The following is a 10311-nucleotide window of genomic DNA, read 5'->3' on the forward strand; positions in this document are numbered from 1 at the left end:
CTTTTTACGTTTTTTTTTTCTTTTGCCCTTATTCTGAGTATTTTTCTTTGAAGCGAAGTAAAAGGTCCGATAAGTTAACTAATTTTTGTGATTGATCGGGAGATAAATGTATCGTGGGCCCCGTGGCTCGTTCGGTGTAGAAAGTCGATCGAAAGTCGGTCCGTCCGGGCAGGCAGAAGGAATATAGTAATTGATTGTGCAATACTTATCAGGTGCGATCATACCAGCACTAATGCACCGGATCCCATCAGAACTCCGCAGTTAAGCGTGCTTGGGCGAGAGTAGTACTAGGATGGGTGACCTCCTGGGAAGTCCTCGTGTTGCACCTCTTTTTACGTTTTTTTTTTTCTTTTTGCCCTTATTCTGAGTATTTTTCTTTGAAGCGAAGTAAAAGGTCCGATAAGTTAACTAATTTTTGTGATTGATCGGGAGATAAATGTATCGTGGGCCCCGTGGCTCGTTCGGTGTAGAAAGTCGATCGAAAGTCGGTCCGTCCGGGCAGGCAGAAGGAATATAGTAATTGATTGTGCAATACTTATCAGGTGCGATCATACCAGCACTAATGCACCGGATCCCATCAGAACTCCGCAGTTAAGCGTGCTTGGGCGAGAGTAGTACTAGGATGGGTGACCTCCTGGGAAGTCCTCGTGTTGCACCTCTTTTTACGTTTTTTTTTTTCTTTTTGCCCTTATTCTGAGTATTTTTCTTTGAAGCGAAGTAAAAGGTCCGATAAGTTAACTAATTTTTGTGATTGATCGGGAGATAAATGTATCGTGGGCCCCGTGGCTCGTTCGGTGTAGAAAGTCGATCGAAAGTCGGTCCGTCCGGGCAGGCAGAAGGAATATAGTAATTGATTGTGCAATACTTATCAGGTGCGATCATACCAGCACTAATGCACCGGATCCCATCAGAACTCCGCAGTTAAGCGTGCTTGGGCGAGAGTAGTACTAGGATGGGTGACCTCCTGGGAAGTCCTCGTGTTGCACCTCTTTTTACGTTTTTTTTTTTCTTTTTGCCCTTATTCTGAGTATTTTTCTTTGAAGCGAAGTAAAAGGTCCGATAAGTTAACTAATTTTTGTGATTGATCGGGAGATAAATGTATCGTGGGCCCCGTGGCTCGTTCGGTGTAGAAAGTCGATCGAAAGTCGGTCCGTCCGGGCAGGCAGAAGGAATATAGTAATTGATTGTGCAATACTTATCAGGTGCGATCATACCAGCACTAATGCACCGGATCCCATCAGAACTCCGCAGTTAAGCGTGCTTGGGCGAGAGTAGTACTAGGATGGGTGACCTCCTGGGAAGTCCTCGTGTTGCACCTCTTTTTACGTTTTTTTTTTTCTTTTTGCCCTTATTCTGAGTATTTTTCTTTGAAGCGAAGTAAAAGGTCCGATAAGTTAACTAATTTTTGTGATTGATCGGGAGATAAATGTATCGTGGGCCCCGTGGCTCGTTCGGTGTAGAAAGTCGATCGAAAGTCGGTCCGTCCGGGCAGGCAGAAGGAATATAGTAATTGATTGTGCAATACTTATCAGGTGCGATCATACCAGCACTAATGCACCGGATCCCATCAGAACTCCGCAGTTAAGCGTGCTTGGGCGAGAGTAGTACTAGGATGGGTGACCTCCTGGGAAGTCCTCGTGTTGCACCTCTTTTTACGTTTTTTTTTTTCTTTTTGCCCTTATTCTGAGTATTTTTCTTTGAAGCGAAGTAAAAGGTCCGATAAGTTAACTAATTTTTGTGATTGATCGGGAGATAAATGTATCGTGGGCCCCGTGGCTCGTTCGGTGTAGAAAGTCGATCGAAAGTCGGTCCGTCCGGGCAGGCAGAAGGAATATAGTAATTGATTGTGCAATACTTATCAGGTGCGATCATACCAGCACTAATGCACCGGATCCCATCAGAACTCCGCAGTTAAGCGTGCTTGGGCGAGAGTAGTACTAGGATGGGTGACCTCCTGGGAAGTCCTCGTGTTGCACCTCTTTTTACGTTTTTTTTTTTCTTTTTGCCCTTATTCTGAGTATTTTTCTTTGAAGCGAAGTAAAAGGTCCGATAAGTTAACTAATTTTTGTGATTGATCGGGAGATAAATGTATCGTGGGCCCCGTGGCTCGTTCGGTGTAGAAAGTCGATCGAAAGTCGGTCCGTCCGGGCAGGCAGAAGGAATATAGTAATTGATTGTGCAATACTTATCAGGTGCGATCATACCAGCACTAATGCACCGGATCCCATCAGAACTCCGCAGTTAAGCGTGCTTGGGCGAGAGTAGTACTAGGATGGGTGACCTCCTGGGAAGTCCTCGTGTTGCACCTCTTTTTACGTTTTTTTTTTCTTTTTGCCCTTATTCTGAGTATTTTTCTTTGAAGCGAAGTAAAAGGTCCGATAAGTTAACTAATTTTTGTGATTGATCGGGAGATAAATGTATCGTGGGCCCCGTGGCTCGTTCGGTGTAGAAAGTCGATCGAAAGTCGGTCCGTCCGGGCAGGCAGAAGGAATATAGTAATTGATTGTGCAATACTTATCAGGTGCGATCATACCAGCACTAATGCACCGGATCCCATCAGAACTCCGCAGTTAAGCGTGCTTGGGCGAGAGTAGTACTAGGATGGGTGACCTCCTGGGAAGTCCTCGTGTTGCACCTCTTTTTACGTTTTTTTTTGCCCTTATTCTGAGTATTTTTCTTTGAAGCGAAGTAAAAGGTCCGATAAGTTAACTAATTTTTGTGATTGATCGGGAGATAAATGTATCGTGGGCCCCGTGGCTCGTTCGGTGTAGAAAGTCGATCGAAAGTCGGTCCGTCCGGGCAGGCAGAAGGAATATAGTAATTGATTGTGCAATACTTATCAGGTGCGATCATACCGCACTAATGCACCGGATCCCATCAGAACTCCGCAGGTAAGCGTGCTTGGGCGAGAGTAGTACTAGGATTGGTGACCTCCTGGGAAGTCCTCGTGGCTCGTTCTGTGTAGAAAGTCGATCGAAAGTCGGTTCGTCCGGGCAGGCAGAAGGAATATAGTAATTGATTGTGCAATACTTATCAGGTGCGATCATACCAGCACTAGTGCACCGGATCCCATCAGAACTCCGCAGTTAAACGTGCTTGGGCGAGAGTAGTACTCGAATGGGTGACCTCCTGGGAAGTCCTCGTGTTGCACCTCTTTTTACGTTTTTTTCCCTTAATCTGAGTATTTTTCTTTGAAGCGAAGTAAAAGGTCCGATAAGTTAACTAATTTTTGTGATTGATCGAGAGATAAATGTATCGTGGGCCTCATGGCTCGTTCGGTGTAGAAAGTCGATCGAAAGTCGGTCCGTCCGGGCAGGCAGAAGGAATATAGTAATTGATTGTGCAATACTTATCAGGTGCGATCATACCAGCACTACTGCACCGGATCCCATCAGAACTCCGCAGTTAAGCGTGCTTGGGCGAGAGTTGTACTAGGATGGGTGACCTCCTGGGAAGTTCTCGTGGCTCGTTCGGTGTAGAAAGTCGATCAAAAGTCGGTCTGTCCGGGCAGGCAGAAGGAATATAGTAATTGATTGTGCAACACTTATCAGGTGCGATCATACCAGCATTAGTGCACCGGATCCCATCAGAACTCCGCAGTTAAGCGTGCTTGGGCGAGAGTAGTACTAGGATGGGTGACCTCTGGGGAAGTCCTCGTGTTGCACCTCTTTTTACGTTTTATTTTCTTTTTGCCCTTATGCTGAGTATTTTTCTTTGAAGCGAAGTAAAAGGTCCGATAAGTTAACTAATTTTTTTGATTGATCGGGAGATAAATGTATCGTGGGCCCCGTGGCTCGTTCGGTGTAGAAAGTCGATCAGTAGTCGGTCTGTCCGGGCAGGCAGAAGGAATATAGTAATTGATTGTGTAATACTTGTCAGGTGCGATCATACCAACACTAATGCACCGGATCCCATCAGAACTCCGCAGTTAAGCGTTCTTGGGCGAGAGTAGTACAAGGATGCGTGACCTCCTGGGAAGTACTCGTGTTGCACCTCTTTTTACGTTTTTTTTTCTTTTTGCCCTTATTCTGTGTATTTTTCTTTGAAGCGAAGTAAAAGGTCCGATAAGTTAACTAATTTTTGTGATTGATCGGGAGATAAATGTATCGTGGGCCCCGTGGCTCGTTCGGTGTAGAAAGTCGATCGAAAGTCGGTCCGTCCGAGCAGGCAGAAGGAATATAGTAATTGATTGTGCAATACTTATCAGGTGCGATCATACTAGCACTGCTGCACCAGATCCCATCAGAACTCCGCAGTTAGCTCCGCAGTTAAGTGTGCTTGGGCGAGAGTAGTTCTAGGATTGGTGACCTATGGGAAGTCCTCGTGGCTCGTTCGGTGTAGAAAGTCGATCGAAAGCCGGTCCGTCCGGGCAGGCAGATGGAATATAGTAATTGATTGTGCAATACTTATCAGGTGCGATCATACCGGTACTAATGCACCGGATCCCATCAGAACTCCGCAGGTAAGCGTGCTTGGGCGAGAGTAGTACTAGGATTGGTGACCTGCTGGGAAGTCCTCGTGGCTCGTTCGGTGTAGAAAGTCGGTCCGTCCGGGGAGGCAGAAGGAATATAGTAATTGATTGTGCAATACTTATCAAGTGCGATCATACCAGCACTAGTGCACCGGATCCCATCAGAACTCCGCAGTTAAGCGTGCTTGGGCGAGAGTAGTACTAGGATGGGTGACCTCCTGGGATGTCCTCGTGTTGCACCTCTTTTTATGTTTTTTTTTCTTTTTGCCCTTATTCTGAGTATTTTTCTTTGAAGCGAAGTAAAAGTTCCGATAAGTTAACTAATTTTTGTGATTGATCGGGAGATAAATGTATCGTGGTCCTCGTGGCTCGTTCGGTGTAGAAAGTCGATCGAAAGTCGGTCCGTCTGGGAAGGCAGAAGGAATATAGTAATTGATTGTGCAATACTTATTAGGTGCCATCATACCAACACTAATGCACCGGATCACATCAGAACTCCGCAGTTAAGCGTGCTTGGGCGAGAGTAGTACTAGGATTGATGACCTTCTGGGATGTCCTCCTGTTGCACCTCTTTTTACGTTTTTTTCCCCTTAATCTAAGTATTTTTCTTTGAAGCGAAGTAAAAGGTCCGATAAGTTAACTAATTTTTGTGATTGATCGAGAGATAAATGTATCGTGGGCCTCTTGGCTAGTTCTGTGTAGAAAGTCGATCGAAAGTCGGTCCGTCCGGGCAGGCAAAAGGAATATAGTAATTGATTGTGCAATACTTATCAGTGCGATCATACCAGCACTACTGCACCGGATCCCATCAGATCTCCGCAGTTAAGCGTGCCTGGGCGAGAGTAGTACTAGGATGGGTGACCTGCAGGGAAGTCCTCGTGGCTCGTTCGGTGTAGAAAGTCGATCGAAAGTCGGTCCGTATGGGCAGGCAGAAGGAATATAGTAAATTATGGTGCTATACTTATCAGGTGCGATCATACCATCACTAATATACCGGATCCCATCAGAACTCCGCAGTTAAGCGTGCTTGGGCGAGAGTAGTACTAGGATGGGTGACCTCTTAGGAAGTCCTCGTGTTGCACCTCTTTTAACGTTTTTTTTTCTTTTTGCCCTTATTCTGAGTATTTTTCTTTGAAGCGAAGTAAAAGGTCCGATAAGTTAACTAATTTTTGTGATTGATCGGGAGTTAAATGTATCGTGGGCCCCGTGGCTCGTACGGTGTAGAAAGTCGATCGAAAGTCGGTCCGTCCTAGCAGGCAGAAGGAATATAGTAATTGATGTACAATACTTATCAGGAGCGATCATACGAGCACTACTGCACCGGATCCCATCAGAACTCCGTAGTTTAGCGTGATTGGGCGAGAGTAGTACTAGGACGGGTGACCTCCTGGGAAGTACTCGTGTTGCACCTCTTTTTACGTTTTTTTTTTCTTTTTGCCCTTATTCTGTGTATTTTTCTTTGAAGCGAAGTAAAAGGTCCGATAAGTTAACTAATTTTTGTGATTGATCGGGAGATAAATGTATCGTGGGCCCCGTGGCTCGTTCGGTGTAGAAAGTCGATCGAAAGTCGGTCCGTCCGGGCAGGCAGAAGGAATATAGTAATTGAATGTGCAATACTTATCAGGTGCGATCATACCAGCACTAATGCACCGGATCGCATCATAACTCCGCAGTTAAGCGTGCTTGGGCGAGAGTAGTACTAGGATTGGTGACCTCCTGGGAAGTCCTCGTGGCTCGTTCTGTGTAGAAAGTCGATCGAAAGTCGGTTCGTCCGGGCAGGCAGAAGGAATATAGTAATTGATTGTGCAATACTTATCAGGTGCGATCATACCAGCACTAGTGCACCGGATCCCATCAGAACTCCGCAGTTAAACGTGCTTGGGCGAGAGTAGTACTCGAATGGGTGACCTCCTGGGAAGTCCTCGTGTTGCACCTCTTTTTACGTTTTTTTCCCTTAATCTGAGTATTTTTCTTTGAAGCAAAGTAAAAGGTCCGATAAGTTAACTAATTTTTGTGATTGATCGAGAGATAAATGTATCGTGGGCCCCATGGCTCGTTCGGTGTAGAAAGCCGATCGAAAGTCGGTCCGTCCGGGCAGGCAGAAGGAATATAGTAATTGATTGTGCAATACTTATCAGGTGCGATCATACCGGCACTAATGCACCGGATCCCATCAGAACTCCGCAGGTAAGCGTGCTTGGGCGAGAGTAGTACTAGGATTGGTGACCTCCTGGGAAGTCCTCGTGGCTCGTTCTGTGTAGAAAGTCGATCGAAAGTCGGTTCGTCCGGGCAGGCAGAAGGAATATAGTAATTGATTGTGCAATACTTATCAGGTGCGATCATACCAGCACTAGTGCACCGGATCCCATCAGAACTCCGCAGTTAAACGTGCTTGGGCGAGAGTAGTACTCGAATGGGTGACCTCCTGGGAAGTCCTCGTGTTGCACCTCTTTTTACGTTTTTTTCCCTTAATCTGAGTATTTTTCTTTGAAGCAAAGTAAAAGGTCCGATAAGTTAACTAATTTTTGTGATTGATCGAGAGATAAATGTATCGTGGGCCCCATGGCTCGTTCGGTGTAGAAAGCCGATCGAAAGTCGGTCCGTCCGGGCAGGCAGAAGGAATATAGTAATTGATTGTGCAATACTTATCAGGTGCGATCATACCAGCACTACTGCACCGGATCCCATCAGAACTCCGCAGTTAAGCGTGCTTGGGCGAGAGTTGTACTAGGATGGGTGACCTCCTGGGAAGTTCTCGTGGCTCGTTCGGTGTAGAAAGTCGATCAAAAGTCGATCTGTCCGGGCAGGCAGAAGGAATATAGTAATTGATTGTGCAACACTTATCAGGTGCGATCATACCAGCATTAGTGCACCGGATCCCATCAGAACTCCGCAGTTAAGCGTGCTTGGGCGAGAGTAGTACTCGAATGGGTGACCTCCTGGGAAGTCCTCGTGTTGCACCTCTTTTTACGTTTTTTTTCCCTTAATCTGAGTATTTTTCTTTGAAGCGAAGTAAAAGGTCCGATAAGTTAACTAATTTTTGTGATTGATCGAGAGATAAATGTATTGTGGGCCCCATGGCTCGTTCGGTGTAGAAAGTCGATCGAAAGTCGGTCCGTCCGGGCAGGCAGAAGGAATATAGTAATTGATTGTGCAATACTTATCAGGTGCGATCATACCAGCACTACTGCACCGGATCCCATCAGAACTCCGCAGTTAAGCGTGCTTGGGCGAGAGTTGTACTAGGATGGGTGACCTCCTGGGAAGTTCTCGTGGCTCGTTCGGTGTAGAAAGTCGATCAAAAGTCGGTCTGTCCGGGCAGGCAGAAGGAATATAGTAATTGATTGTGCAACACTTATCAGGTGCGATCATACCAGCATTAGTGCACCGGATCCCATCAGAACTCCGCAGTTAAGCGTGCTTGGGCGAGAGTAGTACTCGGATGGGTGACCTCTTGGAAAGTCCTCGTGTTGCACCTCTTTTTACGTTTTTTATCCCTTATTCTAAGTATTTTTCTATGAAGCGAAGTAAAAGGTCCGATAAGTTAACTAATTTTTGCGATTGATCGAGAGATAAATGTATTGTGGGCCCCGTGGCTCGTTCGGTGTTGAAAGTCGATCGAAAGTCGGTCCGTCCGGGCAGGCAGAAGGAATATAGTAATTGATTGTGCAATACTTATTAGGTGCGATCAGACCGGCACTAAAGCACCGGATCCCATCAGAACTCCGCAGGAAAGCGTGCTTGGGCAAGAGTAGTACTAGGATTGGCGACCTCCTGGGAAGTCCTCGTGGCTCGTTCGGTGTAGAAAGTCGATCGAAAGTCGGTCCGTCCGGGCAGGCAGAAGGAATATAGTAATTGAATGTGCAATACTTATTAGGTGCCATCATACCAGCACTAATGCACCGGATCGCATCAGAACTCCGCAGTTAAGCGTGCTTGGGTGAGAGTAGTACTAGGATGAGTGACCTCGTGGGAAGTCCTCGTGTTGCACCTCTTTTTACGTTTTTTTCCCTTAATCTGAGTATTTTTCTTTGAAGCGAAGTAAAAGGTCCGATAAGTTAACTAATTTTTGTGATTGATCGAGAGATAAATGTATCGTTGGCCCCGTGGCTCGTTCGGTGTAGAAAGTCGATCGAAAGTCGGTCCGTCCGGGCAGGCAGAAGGAATATAGTAATTGATTGTGCAATACTTATCAGGTGCGATCATACCGGCACTAATGCACCGGATCCCATCAGAACTCCGCAGGTAAGCGTGCTTGGGCGAGAGTAGTACTAGGATTGGTGACCTCCTGGGAAGTCCTCGTGGCTCGTTCTGTGTAGAAAGTCGATCGAAAGTCGGTTCGTCCGGGCAGGCAGAAGGAATATAGTAATTGATTGTGCAATACTTATCAGGTGCGATCATACCAGCACTAGTGCACCGGATCCCATCAGAACTCCGCAGTTAAACGTGCTTGGGCGAGAGTAGTACTCGAATGGGTGACCTCCTGGGAAGTCCTCGTGTTGCACCTCTTTTTACGTTTTTTTCCCTTAATCTGAGTATTTTTCTTTGAAGCGAAGTAAAAGGTCCGATAAGTTAACTAATTTTTGTGATTGATCGGGAGTTAAATGTATTGTGGGCCCCGTGGCTCGTTCGGTGTTGAAAGTCGATCGAAAGTCGGTCCGTCCGGGCAGGCAGAAGGAATATAGTAATTGATTGTGCAATACTTATCAGGTGCGATCATACCGGCACTAATGCACCGGATCCATCAGAACTCCGCAGGTAAGCGTGCTTGGGCGAGAGTAGTACTAGGATTGGTGACCTCCTGGGAAGTCCTCGTGGCTCGTTCTGTGTAGAAAGTCGATCGAAAGTCGGTTCGTCCGGGCAGGCAGAAGGAATATAGTAATTGATTGTGCAATACTTATCAGGTGCGATCATACCAGCACTAGTGCACCGGATCCCATCAGAACTCCGCAGTTAAACGTGCTTGGGCGAGAGTAGTACTCGAATGGGTGACCTCCTGGGAAGTCCTCGTGTTGCACCTCTTTTTACGTTTTTTTCCCTTAATCTGAGTATTTTTCTTTGAAGCGAAGTAAAAGGTCCGATAAGTTAACTAATTTTTGTGATTGATCGGGAGATAAATGTATCGTGGGCCCCGTGGCTCGTTCGGTGTAGAAAGTCGATCGAAAGTCGGTCCGTCCGGGCAGGCAGAAGGAATATAGTAATTGATTGTGCAATACTTATCAGGTGCGATCATACCAGCACTACTGCACCGGATCCCATCAGAACTCCGCAGTTAAGCGTGCTTGGGCGAGAGTTGTACTAGGATGGGTGACCTCCTGGGAAGTTCTCGTGGCTCGTTCGGTGTAGAAAGTCTATAAAAAGTCGGTCTTTCCGGGCAGGCAGAAGGAATATAGTAATTGATTGTGCAACACTTATCAGGTGCGATCATACCAGCATTAGTGCACCGGATCCCATCAGAACTCCGCAGTTAAGCGTGCTTGGGCGAGAGTAGTACTCGAATGGGTGACCTCCTGGGAAGTCCTCGTGTTGCACCTCTTTTTACGTTTTTTTTTCCCTTAATCTGAGTATTTTTCTTTGAAGCGAAGTAAAAGGTCCGATAAGTTAACTAATTTTTGTGATTGATTGAGAGATAAATGTATTGTGGGCCCCATGGCTCGTTCGGTGTAGAAAGTCGATCGAAAGTCGGTCCGTCCGGGCAGGCAGAAGGAATATAGTAATTGATTGTGCAATACTTATCAGGTGCGATCATACCAGCACTACTGCACCGGATCCCATCAGAACTCCGCAGTTAAGCGTGCTTGGGCGAGAGTTGTACTAGGATGGGTTACTCCTGGGAAGTC

The 10311-nt window shown here is 46.4% G+C and overlaps 29 non-coding genes and 7 pseudogenes across 29 annotated transcripts; all 36 read left to right on the plus strand.

Annotated features, from left to right (window-relative positions):
• The first annotated feature begins 210 nt into the window (after positions 1 to 210).
• On the plus strand, positions 211 to 329 carry LOC114404285. The gene has a single exon (XR_003664890.1). It is a non-coding gene; the product is annotated as a 5S ribosomal RNA (ribosomal RNA).
• A 211-nt stretch (positions 330 to 540) lies between these two features.
• Positions 541 to 659, plus strand: LOC114404297. Its single transcript, XR_003664902.1, has one exon. It is a non-coding gene; the product is annotated as a 5S ribosomal RNA (ribosomal RNA).
• A 211-nt stretch (positions 660 to 870) lies between these two features.
• Positions 871 to 989, plus strand: LOC114404309. The gene has a single exon (XR_003664914.1). It is a non-coding gene; the product is annotated as a 5S ribosomal RNA (ribosomal RNA).
• A 211-nt stretch (positions 990 to 1200) lies between these two features.
• Positions 1201 to 1319, plus strand: LOC114404321. The gene has a single exon (XR_003664921.1). It is a non-coding gene; the product is annotated as a 5S ribosomal RNA (ribosomal RNA).
• A 211-nt stretch (positions 1320 to 1530) lies between these two features.
• Positions 1531 to 1649, plus strand: LOC114404323. Its single transcript, XR_003664922.1, has one exon. It is a non-coding gene; the product is annotated as a 5S ribosomal RNA (ribosomal RNA).
• Positions 1650 to 1860: 211 nt separating this feature from the next.
• LOC114404286 lies at positions 1861 to 1979 on the plus strand. The gene has a single exon (XR_003664891.1). It is a non-coding gene; the product is annotated as a 5S ribosomal RNA (ribosomal RNA).
• A 211-nt stretch (positions 1980 to 2190) lies between these two features.
• Positions 2191 to 2309, plus strand: LOC114404287. Its single transcript, XR_003664892.1, has one exon. It is a non-coding gene; the product is annotated as a 5S ribosomal RNA (ribosomal RNA).
• A 210-nt stretch (positions 2310 to 2519) lies between these two features.
• LOC114404288 lies at positions 2520 to 2638 on the plus strand. Its single transcript, XR_003664894.1, has one exon. It is a non-coding gene; the product is annotated as a 5S ribosomal RNA (ribosomal RNA).
• A 203-nt stretch (positions 2639 to 2841) lies between these two features.
• On the plus strand, positions 2842 to 2959 carry LOC114404316 (annotated as a pseudogene).
• A 76-nt stretch (positions 2960 to 3035) lies between these two features.
• On the plus strand, positions 3036 to 3154 carry LOC114404289. The gene has a single exon (XR_003664895.1). It is a non-coding gene; the product is annotated as a 5S ribosomal RNA (ribosomal RNA).
• A 200-nt stretch (positions 3155 to 3354) lies between these two features.
• On the plus strand, positions 3355 to 3473 carry LOC114404303. Its single transcript, XR_003664909.1, has one exon. It is a non-coding gene; the product is annotated as a 5S ribosomal RNA (ribosomal RNA).
• Positions 3474 to 3549: 76 nt separating this feature from the next.
• LOC114404298 lies at positions 3550 to 3668 on the plus strand. The gene has a single exon (XR_003664903.1). It is a non-coding gene; the product is annotated as a 5S ribosomal RNA (ribosomal RNA).
• Positions 3669 to 3877: 209 nt separating this feature from the next.
• On the plus strand, positions 3878 to 3996 carry LOC114404308. The gene has a single exon (XR_003664913.1). It is a non-coding gene; the product is annotated as a 5S ribosomal RNA (ribosomal RNA).
• Positions 3997 to 4411: 415 nt separating this feature from the next.
• Positions 4412 to 4530, plus strand: LOC114404314 (annotated as a pseudogene).
• A 65-nt stretch (positions 4531 to 4595) lies between these two features.
• On the plus strand, positions 4596 to 4714 carry LOC114404300. The gene has a single exon (XR_003664906.1). It is a non-coding gene; the product is annotated as a 5S ribosomal RNA (ribosomal RNA).
• Positions 4715 to 4923: 209 nt separating this feature from the next.
• LOC114404319 lies at positions 4924 to 5042 on the plus strand (annotated as a pseudogene).
• Positions 5043 to 5242: 200 nt separating this feature from the next.
• LOC114404310 lies at positions 5243 to 5363 on the plus strand. Its single transcript, XR_003664916.1, has one exon. It is a non-coding gene; the product is annotated as a 5S ribosomal RNA (ribosomal RNA).
• Positions 5364 to 5437: 74 nt separating this feature from the next.
• LOC114404301 lies at positions 5438 to 5556 on the plus strand. Its single transcript, XR_003664907.1, has one exon. It is a non-coding gene; the product is annotated as a 5S ribosomal RNA (ribosomal RNA).
• A 208-nt stretch (positions 5557 to 5764) lies between these two features.
• Positions 5765 to 5883, plus strand: LOC114404313. Its single transcript, XR_003664919.1, has one exon. It is a non-coding gene; the product is annotated as a 5S ribosomal RNA (ribosomal RNA).
• A 210-nt stretch (positions 5884 to 6093) lies between these two features.
• Positions 6094 to 6212, plus strand: LOC114404317 (annotated as a pseudogene).
• Positions 6213 to 6288: 76 nt separating this feature from the next.
• Positions 6289 to 6407, plus strand: LOC114404290. Its single transcript, XR_003664896.1, has one exon. It is a non-coding gene; the product is annotated as a 5S ribosomal RNA (ribosomal RNA).
• Positions 6408 to 6607: 200 nt separating this feature from the next.
• Positions 6608 to 6726, plus strand: LOC114404311. Its single transcript, XR_003664917.1, has one exon. It is a non-coding gene; the product is annotated as a 5S ribosomal RNA (ribosomal RNA).
• A 76-nt stretch (positions 6727 to 6802) lies between these two features.
• On the plus strand, positions 6803 to 6921 carry LOC114404291. Its single transcript, XR_003664897.1, has one exon. It is a non-coding gene; the product is annotated as a 5S ribosomal RNA (ribosomal RNA).
• Positions 6922 to 7121: 200 nt separating this feature from the next.
• On the plus strand, positions 7122 to 7240 carry LOC114404305. The gene has a single exon (XR_003664910.1). It is a non-coding gene; the product is annotated as a 5S ribosomal RNA (ribosomal RNA).
• A 76-nt stretch (positions 7241 to 7316) lies between these two features.
• Positions 7317 to 7435, plus strand: LOC114404295. The gene has a single exon (XR_003664900.1). It is a non-coding gene; the product is annotated as a 5S ribosomal RNA (ribosomal RNA).
• A 201-nt stretch (positions 7436 to 7636) lies between these two features.
• Positions 7637 to 7755, plus strand: LOC114404306. Its single transcript, XR_003664911.1, has one exon. It is a non-coding gene; the product is annotated as a 5S ribosomal RNA (ribosomal RNA).
• A 76-nt stretch (positions 7756 to 7831) lies between these two features.
• LOC114404299 lies at positions 7832 to 7950 on the plus strand. The gene has a single exon (XR_003664905.1). It is a non-coding gene; the product is annotated as a 5S ribosomal RNA (ribosomal RNA).
• Positions 7951 to 8151: 201 nt separating this feature from the next.
• Positions 8152 to 8270, plus strand: LOC114404320 (annotated as a pseudogene).
• A 76-nt stretch (positions 8271 to 8346) lies between these two features.
• LOC114404302 lies at positions 8347 to 8465 on the plus strand. The gene has a single exon (XR_003664908.1). It is a non-coding gene; the product is annotated as a 5S ribosomal RNA (ribosomal RNA).
• Positions 8466 to 8665: 200 nt separating this feature from the next.
• LOC114404312 lies at positions 8666 to 8784 on the plus strand. Its single transcript, XR_003664918.1, has one exon. It is a non-coding gene; the product is annotated as a 5S ribosomal RNA (ribosomal RNA).
• A 76-nt stretch (positions 8785 to 8860) lies between these two features.
• LOC114404292 lies at positions 8861 to 8979 on the plus strand. The gene has a single exon (XR_003664898.1). It is a non-coding gene; the product is annotated as a 5S ribosomal RNA (ribosomal RNA).
• A 200-nt stretch (positions 8980 to 9179) lies between these two features.
• On the plus strand, positions 9180 to 9297 carry LOC114404318 (annotated as a pseudogene).
• Positions 9298 to 9373: 76 nt separating this feature from the next.
• On the plus strand, positions 9374 to 9492 carry LOC114404294. The gene has a single exon (XR_003664899.1). It is a non-coding gene; the product is annotated as a 5S ribosomal RNA (ribosomal RNA).
• Positions 9493 to 9692: 200 nt separating this feature from the next.
• On the plus strand, positions 9693 to 9811 carry LOC114404307. Its single transcript, XR_003664912.1, has one exon. It is a non-coding gene; the product is annotated as a 5S ribosomal RNA (ribosomal RNA).
• Positions 9812 to 9887: 76 nt separating this feature from the next.
• LOC114404296 lies at positions 9888 to 10006 on the plus strand. The gene has a single exon (XR_003664901.1). It is a non-coding gene; the product is annotated as a 5S ribosomal RNA (ribosomal RNA).
• Positions 10007 to 10208: 202 nt separating this feature from the next.
• Positions 10209 to 10311, plus strand: LOC114404322 (annotated as a pseudogene; the record flags this gene model as incomplete).

This window comes from Glycine soja, unplaced genomic scaffold (genome assembly GCF_004193775.1).
Source record: "Glycine soja cultivar W05 unplaced genomic scaffold, ASM419377v2 tig00018866_1_pilon, whole genome shotgun sequence".
NCBI classification, from domain to species: Eukaryota; Viridiplantae; Streptophyta; class Magnoliopsida; order Fabales; family Fabaceae; genus Glycine; species Glycine soja.